This window comes from Protopterus annectens, chromosome 15.part0, assembly GCF_019279795.1.
Source record: "Protopterus annectens isolate FY-2018-M chromosome 15.part0, PAN1.0, whole genome shotgun sequence".
Lineage (NCBI taxonomy): Eukaryota > Metazoa > Chordata > Ceratodontiformes > Protopteridae > Protopterus > Protopterus annectens.
The window spans coordinates 253369819-253391158 of record NC_056749.1 but is presented as its reverse complement, the minus strand read 5'-3'; positions in this window follow the sequence as shown (position 1 = coordinate 253391158).

Genomic DNA, 21340 nt, shown 5'->3' with positions numbered 1-21340 from the left:
GAAAGAGAAAGGATATGAAGATAATCAGAAACATATTTATCATAAATCTTTCCCCTTAAGTGAAGATGAACTATGGTGACACTGATTTCTGAATGAAGATGAACTACAGTGACATTATGATTTCTGAATCTTTCCTTAAGTTTATCTGGCTTGTTTGTTGGCTGGTAGCTGACACTTTGTCAACTCCTTTTTTATGCATTTAACATTATATGTCTTTTCCTACCTGTCTTCTTACAGCATTTTAATATGTTTTATTATTCCCACTTGAATATCTCTGTGATTGTTTTCCAACCACCCTTTTCAGAAGTCTACATTTGGTTCATCACTAGATCCCGCTAAATAATAATAACTTTCTTATGACTACAGAACAGTTTGTACCTTCACTTTGTTAGCTTGTGGCCTCTATGTTGATCTTAGAGTTGACTAAGTTGCATTTAAAATTACATAGCTTTGAGCATGACTGTGTTAACTGACATCTAAGCTCATCTTAACTGATAAACAGACCTCACTGTTGCGGCACAGACTGCCCTATTTCACTAAAATAAATAAAACAAGAAATTCAGTATATGCAAGTCACTAAGTGATAGTGACCCTTAATAGTCAAGCGATACATTAAAAGTAAATAAGTATATGAACTGCAAGCAAAGCACAAAATGTACTAGCAACAAAAGCTGTTGCTCCCCATAGCCCTGCTTAAATGAAACAGAAATATAAAAGGGGACTGCTGAATTCTTAGCATCTCACATAAGATATTAAAAGAGTAAACTCAATGCAATTGCAAAACGTTAATTAACATTTTAAAACATTTGAACATGGGCTGATAAGTTAATATAATCAAAAGTAGTAGGAGAATTACTACAGGGGATTCAAAAGTAAGTAAGGGATGGCTTAGATGAGGGCTTGCTATCACAGTTCCTATGGTCTACTTAACTTGAATATCATTGTTTTTGTTTTCCAGTCTGTCTTGTCTCCTCAAATTGATCCTTCTCCTCTTCCTGACATTATCTTATGAACCCATATCACATCCATTCATCTATTCACAACCCTTTTTACCATTTTTGCACATGGAGTTTGGGTGTCATTTTAACAGTGACAAACATCGAGAGCCAGTGCTCACACCACCAGTTGGCTAGTCCTGCCACTGTTCTTCTTCCACACCACCCACATGCATGCACACTCACACCCTTGCCAATTTAGAGGGTCCAAGCCACCTGCTACTTGTCTTTGGAATATGGAAAGAAACTGGAGCACCCACAGAAAACCCACATGAGCAAAGGGCAGACATGTAGACTCCACAGAGAAGACACCCCAGCCAAGAATCAAATTGAAGATTCTCTTGTTCTGGGGCAACAATGCTACCCTCTGCATCACTGTCCCACCAGTTATCACATACCTTCTGTTTATTCTGACATCCAGGACAAAAGAGTTCTAGTTATTTTTTATCTCTGTCCATAACTTTTCCCTTGTATTATCTCTCCTAATATCTGTCTTATGTATGTCTACAAACAAGCAGCTTGAGGAAGTAAAGACTCTGAATAGACCCTGTGGGGCTTATTTGACAACTGTCCTTCCCTGACCGTGTCTACACCCCTACTGTCCTTATTTTTTTTTCTTCAGCCAGTCCTTGTTTCATTCACTCCTGACAGCCATCTGTGCAAGACCATGTTGAAGGCTTTGATGAAGCCCAGGTAGACCATGTCCAGTTCTATAGTTTGTAAAACTAAATCAGTTTTGACTGACACCTCTTCTCAGAATAATTCCTTATTGGATGATGTCTTCCAGGAAAGCAAAAAGTCTTCCACTTGAGATATTTTTCATGGCCTTCCCATTCTGCTTATGCTGGGGAAACCCGTTGCTGTGTTCAAATCCTTTGATTGTTCTAGAGTGGATGGTGACCTGTGGAAGATACAGCTATGTTTCTTTATTTAAAAACAAACACTCCACGGTGCCCCTGTTCAAAGCTGCAGGAGTGCTGTATGGAAGAAGTGCTCTGCATCTGCCCAATCAATTCATAGAACTTTATGCTTCTTTTCTGGAATGGTAAGAGTAGAAATATTCAAGCATTAAAAATAAAACAATAAGATCAACAGCAACAGCCATTGAGGGCATGAGGTAATTTTTCTTTCATACATATAAATAAATAAATAAATGGTTTACTTTGATGTGGTCAACAAAAATGAATGCTGAAATATGAAAGGTAAACTACCTTAGCTCAAAAACAGAAACATCAACATCCTATTATGCATGCACAAAGAAGCAACCTTGACACATGCAAACATCACATGCTCCCCACATCTCTTGCTAATTACACATACTAACTCTAAGATCAAACAAAATCAGGGAAAGGAAAAATTCTCCAACACTAAGAACTGTGTAGTCTCGCACACCTGTTGACCATCTATTTAGTCGACGAAAAGCATTTGACTAAACAGATGTCAACCAAACCCATGTACTCTATATATGTATATTTATATACACACATATACATACATATATGTGTGTATGTATATATATATATATATATATATATATATAATGTATAAAATCTGCAAGAGTGAATGGTCATATGATTGAATACTTTTTACTGATTAAAAAAAAAAGAATACTCATATGTGTTAATGGTCTTTTTAATGGTGGTTTTGCCAGCAGCTTTGTGTGCAAGGTCACTTTGCACAAGGGTAAGGGAATTTACTCTTTTCCCAATGTTGTGTGACCTCAGAGTTAGTGTATGCAATTATCAGTGGGTGTGAGGGTGCAGGGGGGAACACATTAATTTAGTTTGTCCATTTTCTGATCATTTTATAGTCACTCTGAAATGATTGCCCTTTTTTTCATTTGTACTTTTGAGTGGTGTGTGTGTGTGTGTGTGTGTGTGTGTGTGTGTGTGTGTGTGTGTGTGTGTGTGTGTGTGTGTGTGTGTGTGTATATATATATATATATATATATATATATATATATAATGTGTGTGTGTATGTATGTATGTATATATATATATATATATATATATATATATATATAGGCAATCCGATATGGGCAGTGGATGGGGCAGATTTATAGGGTAAATGGAGTACCCATTAACTTCCCTGATTTTGCAGAACATATCTCAGTTTGTCTTGTATTTGTGTTTACTCCTTATAGAACATGTGGTTTTCTAGTATATTACTGAGGATTGTAGTCACTAAATGAATACATATATTTGAGTTTCAGACTTCATGCCCTTTAGAAAATGCTTGCTGTGCAAAACCTGTTTCTAAGAGCAGGATCTGTCGCTGATTGTGAACCTTTCTGTCCAACTCATTACTTTTGCTTTGCCTGTGATTCTTGTAGTTATAACTAGTGAGTGATTCATTTACTTTTTTTATTTTATTTTTACTTTTTGTTTACCAGGATAGTACACTGTTCAGTACTGATTCATTTCAGACTCAGCCCATGTGATATACAAAACACTTTACAAAGGCAGAAATGCAAATAATATCAGAGTAGTTCAGAATACTATTAATTCTACTACTGTTACTACTATATTACCGTAATAAGAGTTACAGAGATAAACTTTATAGGTACATTCTAGTGTACAAGCAGGGTACATTAATCTCTAAAGTGGGTTAACCTTCAGTAATTCTGTAAGATAAGAATAAATGTGGAAATAAGATAGAGATAGTGTGTTAGGTGATATGTCTAGTGTTGAAGCAGGAACACTTGACTTGTATGAAAAAATGCTTTTTAAGTTGCATTAACAGCTTGAAAAAAGTATTTATTTGATTATGGCTGATGGAGAGAGCTGGCCAGCGAGTAGGTGCCTGAGAGGAGCATGCATGTGCAGTGCTGCCGAGTTTAATTGAAGAGGTAATAGCTTACAAGTAGTGTCTCAGGTTGTATGAGGAGGCTTTTTCATGACATTTAGCTGCAAGGGATGTAAATATCTGGAGATGGAGTAGTTTGTAGAGTTGGGATCCTAATAGGAGTAGGTTAGAGCTTTTTCTAGGGTGATATCAGTAATGCTCACAGAGGGGTGAGTTTGTAATGAATCAACAGATGCCGTTGGAGATTGTCAGGAGTGTGGCAGTGTTTTTCTTCAAGGTGATGTGAAAACAGCTAGTTCATATTCTAGCTGAGAAAGGAGAACTCCCTTGCAAATGGCTGTTCTGGCTAGTTGAGGTAGAAAAGGGCAAATCTTTTTAGCTCAGAAAAAGAGGGAGTTTATTTTTACTCTTACTTTGTCTGGAAAAAGAAGTTTTAGAGGTTGATTAAGCCATAAGCCTAGGTATTTTAAGGTTGTGTCTGTTTCTGTGGTGTGGTTGTATAATTGAAGGATAGTTAAGTAGTCTGGGGACAGGAGAACTTTCTGTGGAATTCCAAAACGGCATACGTTTGGTCTTAGTGGGGTTGAGAGGTAATTCATGGTTTATGAGTCTTTGTTGGAGCTTGTGTAAGTCTGACTTGAGATTGAAAGTTGCTGTGCGAGTGATTTGCTTGGTTAATGACCATGTCGTTAACACAGAATATGAGTGGCAGATGACTGGGGCAAATGTCTGTCATTGATGAAATTGTTAAACTGAGAAGTGCTGTCTGGAAAAATACCAATTTCAGTTAGTTTGTTGTGGAGAAGAAAGTGGTCAGTGAGGTCAAATGCCTTTCAGGTCTATAAATAGGGCACATGCACATTGGTGCTTATCAGTGTTTTGCAAGATGCCATATATTACAGATTAATAAGCTCTCATATTACTTCTTCCAGGCCAGAATCCGTACTGTTTGAAGGAGAGCAGGTAGTGCTACTTGATATAGTTAGGAATTTGAGTGGAGACTATCTTTTCTTGAAGTTGTAGGACAGAAGAGAGAGGTATCTTTCCAGCTGCTTTGCTTTGAGAAGCTTAATTAGAGCAGTTGTCCAGTTTTGGCATTTGAGACATAGAATACATGCATGTGTGTGTATATATATATATGTATGTATGTATGTATATGTGTGTGTGTGTATATATATATATATATATATATATATATATATATATATATATATATATATATACACGCACACACATATAGATATATAGACACACACACACGCACACACACACACACACACACACACACACACACACACACACACACACATACACACATATATATGTATTGGGATAGAAAGACATATCTGATCTCTGCACCAATATATAACTCGAGGGTTTATGTTGTCAGATAGATCCAGGAGGAGTGTCATTAATTTAGCTTTGCAAGACTACCGTGCATTTTTGTGAAATAAGATGGAATACCCGACAACATCCTTGGCTGCATCCTACATTAACTCAGGCAAGAGCTCTCAGCACCATTACGGACCCTATTCAACCAAAGCCTAAGCACTAGCTTCATCCCAGCTGAATGGAGGACAGCTACTGTCATCCCTCTACACAAAGCTGGAGCGTCCACTGACCCCAGGCAATTATAGGCCCATCAGCCTAACTAGCCTGATCTGCAAGGCCATGGAATGCATTATCATGGACCTTATAAACAAGGACATTGACAACTTCCAAACATTTGACGCCTCACAGCTTGGTTTTGTCAGAGGCAGATCATGCCTGTTAAACTTGGTCAGCTTCTTTGAAACAGACATCAACGCCATGGATCAAGGGAAGACCATGCACACTGCCTAACTGGACCTAGCCAAAGCCTTTGACACTATTCCCCACTCAGGCATAATAGATAAATTCTCCCAGCTAGGCATCAACCCGTATGTTACCAGATGGGTAGCTAACTGGCTCACTGATAGAACCCACTCAGTCAAAATAGGAGAAGCCACCTCAAGCAGTAGACCCATAATGAGTGGTGTACCCCAAGGATCGGTCTTGGGGCCTCTACTATTTGGGATATACTTTTCTGAGGTGCAAGCCAAAACCAATGGTCTATGGCTGACCAAGTTTGCAGATCTGCCAGCTGGCCACGGTCTTAAATTCCGTGTGTGATGTGAGCATCCTCCAAAAGGGCCTTAAGTAAACTAATGACTGGTGCGAGAAGCATGGCCACAAACTGTATGCCAAGAAATGTATCCTTATTCCATTTGGAGAAACTGACATCCTCACTAATTATCACATTGATAACAACATACAAAGCACACCATCAGACATGAGGGACTTGATAGCAACCTGACTTTTGACTAAGTAAGTAAAGTATTTTATCCAGGAACAAGGTGGTCATAACATCCCTGTACTCCTCCCTTATCAGACCCATTATCAAGTACATTGCCCCTTTCAGCATGTACCTTGCCAAACACATGTAGCAGTTGGGGAGACCACAGAGGTTCCAGAGCAGGAAAATTCAGGGTCTGAAACGCCTATCCTATAAAGATAGGCTAAAAGCCCTGTCCCTTTACTCAGTCTCATAAAGACTGCTCAGAGGTGACCTGTATCTGGCATAAAAGGCCATCTCAGACCCAGCCTTGATGGAGTTGCTGCATATCTGTAAGTAAAACTCTATTCGTGTGACCTGCATGCAAGGCCTCAACCTCGTCTGTGACATTAATAGAACTTATTGGCAGGATAGATTTGTGTCCCAAAGACTCCCCCATCTGTGGAATAGACTCCCTCTCCATGTCAAGCATAGTACATCACTAATCCTCTTTAAGAGGAACCTGGATGACTGGATGGGAAACAGAAAATACACCCCTGGGATCCCACCTGTGTCCCTACTGGATGGGGCAAGAGGTGCTGACTTTGTGGGAACATGGGTGAAATTCTTGGCTTGGCATATAAGGGCCTCTGGGCCAGTAGCCTAGTATTGTCCTATGAATCTGTGAATACTTTATTATTGTAACTATTATTATTATTATCTGTTACCATAATCAGACATCTGAAGTTTATATTTGGTAAAGTATTTGTAACCGATGGCTACAACGGCCATCTGTGTATTCAAGTGACATACTCTTGCTGTTGTTTTGTCACTGTTAAACAACAGTCCCTGATCTAGTGTGGCATAAGTGTCATAGAATGTCTTGCCTTTGTTGAAATCAGTTTTAGACTACCATTGCTATGGCTTTCACTTGTGTGTGAAGGGACAGGGCGGTTCATTGTATTTAAGAGCACAGGTAGCATCAGCAGTGGACATTATATGTGGCTATCTATGATGGCCTGTTAGGAGCAGAATTTGTGAGAAAGTAACTAATTATTGGCACAGTGACACAGCCAGTAGGGATGTCATCTCACTGACTGAGCTCTTGACTACAGCATCTTATGTAGAATCTGCGTGTTATCTGACTCTGTGTAGGTTTATCAATGTTTTATGTTTTCCTTCCACATCTCAAAGACATTAGGTAGGTGAATTGATGTTCCTCAAGTTTTCTTGTTTGTAATCTTGGGATAGGTCTGGCTTGCAAGGTGCAGTGACTGTATGTGTTTGTGTGTGTGAAAATCAGTGCATCTTGTGACAGAGCTGGATTTTCAGTAGCATTATGTGTGTGTATGTGTGTTTATGCATCAAGTTTGGCTTGTATGGGTCAGTGACAGTATGGGCTTGTGTGTGTAAATATCAGTGCATCTTGTGATAGAGCATGATTGTCAGTAGCACCATGCGTGTGAGTATTGAAAATGCATCACTGATAGTTCATATCCACAGAGCTTCTAATGCACTGCTGGCACCAACTCCTCATTATATATACATGAATTTTATCACAGGAGACAGACTTAGTACTGACCTCCACCCTCAATGTCATGAAGTCTAAAACCTGCATTGATTACAGGTGTGGACACAAGGCCATTGTCACTTGTGTAGGGGACCGAGGTCAATATGGTCTCACACCCCTCAGAGGTATGCACAGAAGGCTTCTATAGTTTGTGTTGAGGCTGGGAGAAGTATGATCATTATTTTTTTATAACTTTACCTTGGAGCTGTGCAAAAATGTCTCTATAGCTTGTCTAGGAATAGTGTACTCTGAGGAGCTACATGTTGATATACATTGCTTTAATGTTTTTTTTACTCTCCTCATAATCAAACATCAGATGTATATACAGGTTGCTATCTTTTGGGGGAACAGGTAAAGAGGCATGTTGTTAACTGATGTGTGAAAGTAACAGACTGAAATTTGTTACTGTGTTGTTTTTTTTTTTTTAGTTTCATCCTACTTTGAATAATGTGGTACTCAACAGGTGGATGTCTATTCATGTAAGGGCCGAGGAGACATTCCACTTGAAATATATAACTATGGTCCTTTTAATCTTGACTTTCATCCCAATATGGGATACACAGAAAGCCATTCTCTATGTATCTGTGTTATCAGTTTCTTGTCAACTGCTGTTTTGACAGGTATAACTTATTTTGACTTTGTAAGAAGACAACAAAATTAAATTATTTTCTTACTCATTGTTTTTTCTTAATGTCATCATTAGATAAAATGGTTGGAAAAAAGCTCTAAAATGTACCTCAGAACATCAATAATCCCTTAGACCCCCACCCCTCCAGCTCAGTTTAGTTATTTCCTCCGCAGTTATTACAGTGCGTTCTTGGTTGTTAATGTGCATGGAAAGAAATCATGAAAAAGCAGAAAAGGGCAAAATGTTAGAAAAGGTGGAAAGAAAGTAAACTAGATGGTGTAGGTATGCCATGATAGGATAGAACTGGGGACACTAAGGGTAAGGGACATGTGTTTGTGTGGGGAGCAGTAGACAGCAGGGAGTGCAATACAGATCTCTGCCTAAGATATGATTTCACTTAAGACAAACCATGCCTGGGAGAATTATTCATTCAGTGTTTCCCTTTTTAGCATGTGTTCTATGACTTGCTAATTATAATGTCTCTATCCTCCATTCCTCTCTTTATTATACGTTATCTGAAAGGTCATTTATTTTTGGTTGTGGCCACTGTTTTCTTTTCTCCTTCATTTGATATATATATATATGTTTTACAGAGAGTCCCACACCATCCCATTTCTCTCTCTGTCCTTCCTGTGCAATGTAGGGCTTTTTTATATCCCATCCCTTTGAATCATTTAACTTATGTATCCATTATGCCAGCATTGTCAACATTTCCAGCCTGCATCACTGATTTCATCTCAAATATTTCTTCCCCATCTCCCTGTATTTCAAGATGCCACTAGCTGACTTTTTTGTTGGTTTTATTGCTTTCCTAAATAAGGCATCTTTTTGAGTTTGGTGCCTGGCTGGCTACCATGTTCAGCCCTTTGGTATTACCTTAGAGACACATCCTTCTGGTCTCTTCTTTGACACTATTGTCTGTTCTAGGTCGAAATGCAGTGTTATTAATGTAGGACTAGTCTCTTCTCCAGATTACCACTTGTACCCTACCAGTTCTCTGCCTTTCTCGCTTGCCTGCACTTTTAACAACTCATTGTATTCCTTGATTTCCATCCTCTCCATGTACATTTGGATGAAAATGGCAGCACTTCTGAGAAATCTATCTATAATTTCCTGGGCTGGCATATTTTAGCTATCATTCTAGCCTTGCTTGTTACTCCCTGCACTGACTCATGTGTCTACACCATGTCTTCCTCATTGCCTTGGAAGTCTTCTCTCATTTCTTGCTCAGTTTACGGTGTGGAGTTGACTTTTTCTGTGATATAGTCCAACTTGCTTCTCTTACACAAGCTTTTGGTTGAGTTCCCTTTTTCTCTAATGCTATTCCTAGCTGCTTGTCTTTTGTGCAGTGACCCTATCACTAATATACTTAGTCGTTTCAGTTCCAAGTCCTTCACTTTAAGATCTGTGTTCTGTTTTTTTTTCCCATGTGACTCACTTTTCACAGTACTATTCCTAATCCTGCCTACATGTCCAAGCAGACATTTCTCATTCCTTTCTTCTTGCCAGACTCCTCTCTATCTTTACCCCCTCTTATCTCTCTTTTCAGTTACGAGTGCCTTTCCATTGGTTAAATCTTCTTTACTTTCTCATTTTGCCTTTAGCTTTCCTACCATACTCTGTGTCTGCATCTCTTTAGGTCCAGCTATCATTCCTGCAGTTCAAACTGCCTGTACCTGACAACTGCTTGCTGCTACCCAGATCATTTTCTCCAGAGGAATTACCTGTGCCTTCAACATCCCATTCTTCTTGTAGAAACTCCAACCCCCCCACACATCCCTCAGCCACAGTCATCTAAAACATGTGTCACATCTAAAGCCCTCTCCTTTACCCAAGCAATATTTCCTGCATGAAGATGGGAAGTGAGGGATTTGAAAGAACTAAAGTTAGGTTTGGAACTAAAGTTAGGTTTGGCAAAAATTTACTCCCTTATCCCCTCCTAACTTACAATAAACTCTCCCCCAATCCCCCCCCCCCACCTTGCATATCTGAAGAGCAGGTCCTCAAAACCCTGTCCAGAGCAAAGAACACACCACTGTAGGACTAGATAACATCCCAGGCTGTCTTCTGAGCAGGCTAAAACATGAACTAGCATCACCACTAAGTACCCTTTTCAATTATAGCCATACTACATGTTTTGTTCCTGCAGAATGGAGAATAGCTACAGTTATTCCCCTCCACAAAGGTGGCCTAGCAACATGCCCAGGGAATTACAGACCCATAAGCCTGACCAGCCTCATCTGTAAGGCCATGGAACATATCATTATGGACCTCATAAATAAAGACACAGGTGAACTCCAAATCCTGGATCCTGCCTAGTTCAGCTTTGTGAAGGGCAGATCCTGCCTGTTAAATCTGGTGAATTTCTTTGAACGTGTGACCAAGGCCATTGATGAGGGCAAATCTGTGCACTCATCATACCTTGACTTGGCAAAGGTTTTCGACATAATCCCACATTCAGGAATTACTGATAAACTTAGCAAACTAAATGTAAACCCTTTCGTTGTAAGATGGGTTGCCAACTGGCTCACAAACCAGACACACACTTTCAAAGTGGGTGACTCCATATCAACCAGCAGACCTGTACCAGCAGGGTGCCCCAAGGGGCAGTGCTGGATCCCCTACTCTTTGGTATATAGTTCTTGGAAGTTCCGGTCAAAACTGAAGGGTTGTGGCTGACCATGTTTGCAGATGTCTGCAAACTAGGTGGGACCACTGAATCCCCAAATGATGTCGGTATAATCCAGGATGGTCTCACACAGACCAATGACTGGAGTATTAGCTATGGTCTGAAACTGAATGCAAAGAAATGCATCATCATTCCCTTCAGTGCAAACGATGTCACTTCACACTACTAAATCAATAACAATACCCTAAGATCCATGAAGTGGTACGGGACCTGGGAGTACAGGTTGACCATGACCTTAACTTCAACCACCACATCTCTACCATTGTAAGTAAAGCTTTCCACATGGCTAACTTGATTAGTAAAGGCATCACCTTGAGAGCAAAAGAAGTTATAACCCCTATACTCGGCACTTATCTGGCCCATAATTGAGTATAATGCCCCATTCAATATGTACTGTACCAAGCATCTACAGCAAGTATAGAGATCTCACAGGTTCCTAACAATGAAGATCAATAGCCTCCAGCATGAATCTTACACAGATCAACTGAAATCCCTGCCACTATACTCTGTGTCATATAGACTTCTTAGGGGACATATGACTGGCCTACAGAGCAACCCAAGACCCAGACCTAATGAACTTACTGCATATCCGTAAATCAAATGGGTCGAGGGCTACCCATTCCAGGGACTTAAATATGGTCTGTGACTTAAATCTGTCCCTCCAGAATTTCATATTTATCTCCCAGCAACTGCCATGTCTTTGGAATAGGCTACCCATTCATGTGAAGCACAGCACCACTATGACACTGTTCAAGAGAAGCCTGGATGAGTGGATGGGGCAGCATAAATTCTTACTGGGGATAGCACCCACAACCGTCCTGGACATGGGCAGCCATCACTAAATGCAATCTTGGGTATTGACTAGTACCTCTATGGTATTATATTGGGTTGAAATGGCTAGGTTTAAAGTGACCTCCAGGTTGATAGCCGAGTAATCTTCTATGATCCTGTGAGTGAAATTGTCACTGGACATAAGGTCTGTTTCTCTCAGACATGTTCAGTTAAAGGCACACCGACCTGCTTTGTCCCTATGTTGTATTTTGAACATTATATTTCTAGCCGCTGACCTGGTTTGTATGGCTTAAAACACATTGTATGGGTTTAAAACACATTGTTGAGTGGACTTTACCTGCCACTCTGATCTATAGCTGTCAGGTATGTTAGTAAGGCAAGGCAAAAATACCTTCCTGTAAAAATATTATACCACCTCCCCCACCCTGATCCCTAACCATGATAATTGTTGGAATAGTACTGATAGTGATACTAGAATAAATACTAGTTTATGAAGTTACTTTAATCTGCAATCTGTTCCCTTAATGCATCTATATGTAATGATGATTTTAATGATTCAGCAGTTACCTACAGATACGTTTCAAATCCCGGTAAGCAGTACGATTGGAAAAGGATACAAAAGATTAGTAGTTAGATAGTTATCTAGTGCTTGAGAAGCACATTCAGAGTAGCAAAGTGTCACATCAATTTCTTACAAGTTCTCACATAATTCAAATTGAATGTAGAACACTCCATACACTTTGTACATATTGCCAAACTATGGCAGTCCATTAAACTTACTTTAAGATAAATCCACTGCTGAAGAAATTTCACCTAGTAGCAAAGTAAACTTGCTTATGCTCATTACTCTTATAAAGTTCCTAGACCACATAACTCCTTCATTATAATCCTAAATGCCTATTTGTTATTATTATTCTAGAAAGTACTATATCTTCCATATTTCCACTCCTGTCTCCTTAACTGCTTCACTATTGAATGACCTTGTCAAACTCCTCATTTCTCTCTCTTCCTCTCTCAGTTCTTATGAAAACATGTCGATATTGCATCATTATGTGTTACTGAACTACACCTGGTTAAAGCTTTTACAGGGCAAAACCAACTAGTGAAAGTTTCATCCAGACCCAGAACAAGAGTAAATGCCTTCTTCCCACCCACTTACAAATAGATATACTAGCTCCGTGCTTGTGCAGAAAATGTGTATATATATTGTGTGACAGATTACATGAATAGTGTGATTGATTATACCAGTAATTGTTTTATCATTATTTTTATCAGAAGAAGGGGAAGGTGATGAGAGAGCTTTTGACCCCTTTCCTGTTTATGGCAGTATTGTCATCATTTTGCAGAAGGGTTCAGGCTTTTAGGAAATTAGACCTATACTTGAAGGTATATTTATTTATATTTGTTTACCGGGATAGTCCACTGGGCCAAGGTGAACCCATTTTCAGTGGAGACCTGGCAAGCAAATCCCCATAAACAAAGTATAAGTATTACACAGTACATATACAGTATATTATGTGACAAACGATAAACATTACAAATGTGAAGCATAGTACGAATTCAATACAGCACCATACAGTGGAGAACTAAAAGATAGTACAATTTGATCAATATACAATTGTACCCTGTCAGACCACGTACACGTACAGCATAGTACAAGGTACCATATGTGGACAACCAGAAGGTGGTACCTTCTGAGAACCAATTGTGGATCTATTCAAAAGTAATACAGGCTAATGTGCAATACATGAAATATACCGCATATACATAACATACAGTATATACAATATATTTGGTTGAGGACACATGCCTGAAGTGAAATTCAGCTGAAGATACATATGATTTTTGGAAACTTTCTGCAGTCACAGAGCAGCACATAGCTCCATGCCCACAATGTTTGCTGGGAAATAATTTCTATAGTCCCCAAGCCACCTAGAGACAACAGGCAGTATTATAGGTATCGGCAGCAAGATGAACAGAGGGCAATTCAGTAAAAATGCAGTATACAGTGAGCAATCCCTCTGTCAATAATATGTGTAGACCATTAGCTTTTCAAAGTGTTTAGAGAACATTGTCTAGACCACATAATAGAGTATAAGTGTGACTATTTCTTCCATGTTGTAGCATCCTTCTACATTATGTAGTTACATAAGCATCTACTGCATACCTAGCACAACACACAACACTTCCTCTGCTCCCATGCATTCTGTTATTGAAGTTGTGGACATGAGTGTGTTTCTTTATACCTGCAGTGAATATGTATGTAACAGCCATATGTCTCTGCAGCTGAATTTCACTTCAGCCATGTGTCCCCAGTGAAATGAACCTGCAGGGAAATGTCTTGCTATCTAATAGCCTTAACCATTTTTGGAGGCAGTTGTCACTGGGTGGTTACCCTGCTTCTAGTTAAAGAACAAGACTGTAAATGTTATACTAGGAGTTGGATGTTTGCCTAGTATTCACTAGTAACTCTTTGACTACTTGCCTCATTTTAATTGTTTTCTCCTATATATTTGGTGCTTCCTACTTACTGATGAAATTCAGGCACTTTGAATACATAATAAGTGATTTTAGATAGTAACCATGAGGGCTGGCTGCTAGCATCACGCACATCTGCAAAGGTGTAATGAAGTGCCTGTACTGAGCATGACTACCATATGTGTCAACTCTGATTACATTTCAGTCTCCATAAAAATCGCTGTTTGTTATTTCTTTTGCTCTGTATTCTTCCATTTTATTACCTACATGTGTTTAGTGTATTATATCCTAGTTACCAGTTGGGTGGAGCAGACAGCAATATCTTCATCTGCAAGAGTTATTAGTTAAAAATATTTTAAGTTAGCATTGCTGGTATAAAGTACCCACTTTGGGTAGCCCTCTACACTTATTTCCTCTGTCCCAACTCCCTAGACATTTACTTCTTAAAACTATTTCACAATGCATGATTATACAGCACAAGGAAACCTAGACAGCTGCCTACAACCCAGTGATGGCTACAGGGCACAAATAAATAAATAAATAAAATTCCAACCCCCTCTATTTCCCCATCTGACAATCCTTTTTCAATTGCTATTTCTCTCTTAGCTAGTTAAATTTTCACTTCTCTGAACCCCTGGACCCCAGCAGGTTATAACTGAACTTACTTACCTGATTATGTTTGACAATGACTTGTTCCATTTAGGATAGGTGGACATACGGATTTTCCATTTTTTTATCTATTTATTTTTTATTTTAAGTTTTCAACTTTGATTTATTTTATTAACTCTTTTAATACATGGACCATCAAATTTATAGCTCCCATCTCTCTTCTTGTTTTCCTAGTCGCCTCTTCCCTAACTTAACCCCACTCTGTTGGTCCATTCCACCTGTTTGCCCCCCCCCCCCAACCTGCTTGGCAATGTCAAGGCTTAGGCAGCAGGTTATAATTGATTGGTAGTCAAGATACCTTATGACTCAAGAGCATGTTAAGCGCATAGCTGCCCTGTCCCACTTTCTGAGCTCAGCATCCCACTTCCAGGGGACTCTGTGAGCTGTGGACAGATGACCTGGCTGCTTTCCTCTAAAACACTTTAAATAGAAAGTGAGCCTTCCAATGGTCCAACCTACTTGATCATATTATTTTTGGGAAGACAAAACCTAAAGTATAGTCAATCTCAGGAAATAAAATAAATAGGAATGCTGACCAAATATTCACTGCAGGCAAATGGGAAGTGTAATACTAGTAATGTGTAATTAGGTTTCAGGGGTTCAGTGTAGTATAGTAGCATTATATTTGGGGATAGCATTGGGAGACTATCTACTTGATTTTGTTTAGCAGTAGTAATAGTGTAGTAGACAGGTACAGTGATGTATGTTAGTGGAATTCTGCCTCTGTCAGGACTCAGTTCCACCCCATATGCCTCCATTATTTTTGGCTTTGTCCAGAATTGTTGGGCAGAGAGAGTTAGAGATATGTTGGTCTGTTTCTTGTAAAATGTGTGGCTTTCTGGCAAGTTGTTGTGGATTGAAGTCTCTAAATAATGACAGATATGTGAATTTCAAGCTCTTTGCCCTTCAGGAAATACTTGCTAATGTAAAGCTTGTTATTCTAACAACTTTCTGAATGTATAAGAGAAATATTTAAATTCTGTCCTTGATTTCAAAAGTCTTTGTCTCTGATTCTTGAGCTAAGAGGATAGCAGAGCATTGGACAATGCAATGGGATACACTGTATGATTCTCACAACTGTGAGCTGAAATACACTTTTTGGTCATTTAGTTATACACTTGTTTATTTTGTTATATCTCAGTGTATGCACTTGTACAAGGGGCTGCAATTGACACTGGGTATGTGTGTGTGTGTGTGTGTGTGTGTGTGTGTGTGTATGTGTGTCTGTGTGTGTATGCTCTGCATCCTAGAGTACTTATTGTGTAAAGGAAGGAATCAATTGTAGTAAACAGGTACTTCATCATATGAGCCATGTTCTTTGTCAGAACTGAGTACTTACACAAACTGAACATATAAATACTAGGAAAATAAAATAATAACAATAAGATGATACATGGTGGCAATAAAATAATAACAATAAGATGATACATGGTGGCAAACCCAAAGTAATATCTATCAGACAAATCTCTCACAATTAAATGATATCTTTTTAATTATTTAAAACACCATTCCTCTCATAATGCTGCTTATTTCCCTGAACACATTTTTTCATAGCTATGAATTTTTAAAATGCATTTAATATTTTTTTTTGGTTCCCCTCGGATCTCGTAGCACTGGCCTGGTCACCAATGCCCCACATCCATGCTGTGTTTACCAGCTATCCTTCTTCCCCTTGAGTATTCTGTTTTTTGCTGGAGCCAGTCATGGATCCTAAGGTTTCCTAGAGGCTTTGCCATTTGTGCTTCTGTTTGAGGAATTTTCCTTTTTATGTGCCCTACTTGCACTCTCCTCGACTATGTCCAGGGGCAGCTCCCCTCTTTGGACCACATGTCCACTTAGTGAGTATCATCAATGAGCACATTCTGCTGCTCTGGCATTCCCTGAGCTGCTAATCGAACCTGGGTTGGCTGAATCATAAGAATTTATCCTGCCGTTCCATTAAAGAGGCTGAAATGCATTTAATATTAATCAAACAATTTAAATTTGTTGATTTATTGACTGTTAACTGAATCTGCCAATGCACTTTTAGTATTCCATTTGGTTGTCCAAATCACTACCCCAATCTGTCCATCTCAAAAAAAATGCAAAACTTTTTTAACATTTTGACATTTTTCAGAATTCTTGCAAAAAGAATTGCTTTTATTTTTTTTTTGTTTTCTCTATTTTAGCGGCATACAAATATTCCCTAATTCTCATAAGTACCTTCTTCCTGGTCTACCCCACATAAAAATGCAGTACAGTTTGCACATACAGCACAACATACCTTCTCTTCACTTTTAGAGGTACATTTACCTTGAGTGCTTATGCAGTACCAAATATTATGTAAATATAAATTGGTTTCCAATAAATAAAACAACACTATTTACAGGTATTACAAAGGAAATGATTTTCTCTTATGTCAGCCACACTGAACATTTTGTTCATTTAGGTTATTGCCCTTTTACCTGCACATTTGGGATCTTAATCCAATTTAGAGACCCGTTCTTGATAAAGCAAAAACACCTTCCAGTTAACACACTCCTCCTCCAGAATGACATACCTGGAAAGGCTTACATATAACCAGTATTAATATTCTTATTAGACTCTTCACCAGTTTCTACAGTTCTTTCACATACTTATCATGTACAGTCAGTTTACACAATCCTTTTCTCTCACTGTTATTCTCATTTAAAATACCTTAAATGAGGATAATTTACCTTAATGGCCCCTTTCTATAGAAAGGTCATTTAACTAAATGTACCTACAAAGCTATCATCAGAAGATTATAACCTGGACAGCCTAATTACCTGAATTTGAATAATATTATTTTTCCGGATGTTAATCACGCACAAATATTGTTGTCTCACAATGCCACCTGAAAAGATAAGGGTGGATTTCAATAAAGCCTACACAGAGCGATTCCCCATGTAGGAATAGTGTTACAGCCTGAACATGGAACATGGCTGCCAAGTGATCCAGGAAACAGGGCTGAGGGACGTGCATGAGCGTGCAGACATGGAGGTGTGTGCAGAATGCAAATCGCCTCATAAGCTGGTGAAAACCATGCAAATGAGGTTAATTTGCTATTCAACAAACAGAAAGGCACCAGTGTAGGTGCCATGTTGGTTTAGGGAATGTATGATGATAGAAACCGTGTACAGGACTATACATTTTAAAAAGGGGCTGTAAAAGGCTACAAAAATGGGTGGCTATGGTACTGTAGGCATACAAGTGGCCAAAACTATGGCCAGTGAGTCCAGAAAGCAATAGAAATAATTAAAACGAAATTGTTTTAATCCATGTATTACATTTGCGTGGTGTGCCGTGATACACAAACATGCCATTATGGAAAAAAAAAAAACTAAAAAGTGTAAAGTAGACATCTGCAAATTTATTGCATTATAGTGCCCAGTTAGCGTTAGCTGTATGTAAATGAGCTGGAGTTACTGAATAGTAAAAAGGGCAATGGTGTCAGCTGATGCAACCCATGGTAGGGCTAGAACCATGTAGGTAGTGAACAGGTAGCTGACATCAAAACGGGGTGTGTCACAGTATGTTAAAGCAGATTGGAGCTCAGCGGCACCTGTTTGAGCTCAGCTAAGCACAGCTAAGCAGAGGGGTATGTCTGATGCTGCTGAGCATGTTCTAGCTAGTTTAAGAAAAGCTGAGTATGCCCATGCTTGGGGCAGTGTCAAAACTGCTGAGCATTGTTTACACTAGCCCCGTGGGTTTGTGCAGTGCGCTGCACTGCTTAGCAATGAAAGAAATTGGAAAAAACATTAAAGAAAATTGCCTGGGAAATCCAGTCGGGTAGAAATGACTGATAAGCCCTGTTCGACAGACACTGGCCCATTCAAACCCCAATAATATACCTATCAGGTGGAATGTAGCATAATGAGCCAATCACACAAGCTACAATTGCAGCACACCACTATAAAGTATGCATACACCCTACAGTCTGATTTTCCCACATAATCTGCACCATTGGAGTACACACTTGGGACTTTTAATTGACAAGATGCTAGGGGCTGCTGCTTTGCTACGTCTGTATGTGCTTGAGGCTGAGGTCAGTGAAGATGGTGATGCTGGCAATAAACTCAGACAGAGAAGGAAAAGAGTGTTCAGGCCCAGGGTAACCATCCAGGAGCTACATGATCTGGAGATTGTAGAGTGCTACAGGGTGGGCAGGGACATACTACAAGAACTCACCGAGCTCTGACACCCTCAACTCAGACACAGAGCCAACAGAGGGGAACCCATCCCAGTGGAAACAAAGGTATGTGTAACCCTTAGAATATTAACTATGGGTACTTTTCAAAAGACCAGCTGGGAACATAATGGGGATCTCACAGGCATCTGCATCCAGGGCACTCCAAGAGTTCCTGGATGCCATGCAAGCACATGGCAGTGAGCACATTTATTTACCCTGCACTCCTGAGGAGAGGGTCAGGAATATCCATCTCTTCCACCATGTAGCACACTACCCTGAGATACTGAGTGCATTAAACTGCACTCATGTGCACATCAAAGCACCACCCGGTGAAGAGGGTAGGGTTTACATCAACCACAAGGAGTATCACTCCCAACAACTGCCCGATCATGTGCAATGCCCAGGGCATTATCCTGAATGTGTGCACTGGCAGCCCTGGCAGCCATCATGACTCCTACATCTGGCACACCTCACAGCTGTACCAGACATTTGCCAGGGGAGACATCCCATGCAGCCATCTACTGGGGAATGCTGGCTATGCACTGGAACCGTGTATGATGACCCCCATCAGAAATGCATACACACCTACTGAAGAACACCATAATGAGACGCACATATAAAGCAGGAACATTATACGGCATGTGTTTGGGCTGCCATGAAGCACTGTTCTATCAACTGCTGCATGCACACGGTAAGTCTCTCTTCTGTACAACAAATGAATGGGGTAGTAGACTGTAGTAGCATATGTATGAATCTGCCGGATGTATGCAAGGGAATGGAGTGGGCTACCAGGATAGCTGCAGACAACTGACAGCTATGTGGGACAATAGGAACCCTCTGCCCAATAATGGCTGCCCCATAATATGCAATAGGCCTCCAAGCCAACAAAAAAACAGTGCACTATGTGAGGGAATTACAACCATTAGGGTCACAGGACTGATGCTTGATTGTCAATGCTAGAGTCCCCTATCCTCAACACACTTGTGTTCCTATACAACTGCAGTAACAGTATGTTTGCAAGGTAATGCCAGCAGACCACACAATCCCTGGGCTGTCCCAATCAAACATTGACCCACCCCTGCATATTGGGGAACGGGTACATGTGCTATGTATGTCTGTGTTTGATAGCATCAGGAAGCAAACTGCACTGTCTGGTGGCTGTTGTGGCTTAGTGGGCAAGTACATTCCCGTGGTTGAAAGGAGTTCATGGTTCAAGACTGGCTGGACCTAATCTTTTGCATGTGAGCCATACCTATGGTAGGAATGATACAGAATGTCCATATGTCAGCATTTGTTACTGCAAGAAAGGTGGACAAAGCCACAGACAATGCAGGGACAGGGACCACATATATGGACAGTACACAGCTCTGAGTAACCTAGATGGCGACTAGTAGAACATGAGGTTGTAACAAGTTAGTGTAGCACCAGGATATGAAGGCTGTCACATAACTGTGTCAGTAATTACAAATCAGTGGGCACCATCCATACCCCACAAATGTACAGGGTTTTGCAGAATGTCCACATTTATGCCTCCTATATCCATTCTGTTTCTCATAACATTGCAGTTGTCTGGCAAACTATTGGCAAATCAATAAAGATCGCGGTGAGAAAATAATGACAGTTCAGATGTAGACTTCATACCAGTCAGAAAATGCATGCTAATATAAAACCATTTTGCCAACTGCCTATGTTTGTAAGAGCAATATTAAAATGATGTCCCAATGTTTGAGCCTGTGTCCCACCATTATATATGGCCCTGTCCATATTTCTGGCTGTAAGACTCTGAGAGGTATGGGCAACATGTAGCCTTATAGTAACAGTACAACACAAACTGTCTGAGGACCAGAGCAGACATATGTGTGCACAATGCTGAAAAACCTGCAAAACAGGAACGGTCAGTGGTGTGAAGTCCATCACCCTGTGTGTGGTGTTACATCTCTTACCCAATTCACAGCATGCCTACAACTATATAGAACAGCAACTGTGGACAAAGCCAGGAACTGGAGCAGGGCAGCACAAAGGCCCACATATAAGGGGAAGGAAGAACTCCTGCCCAGTGAAATGTAGAAAATGCAGAATAGAACAGTTTGTGCAGTAGCATGGGTTCCCTGCAGTGTGTGGTGTCAGTAACCAAAATATCTGTCAGCGGTTCCTCATATCAAGCTATAATTATCTGCCACTGACGTACCAAGAAATCACAGTGCTATGTAAAATGTACCTGACATATGATGC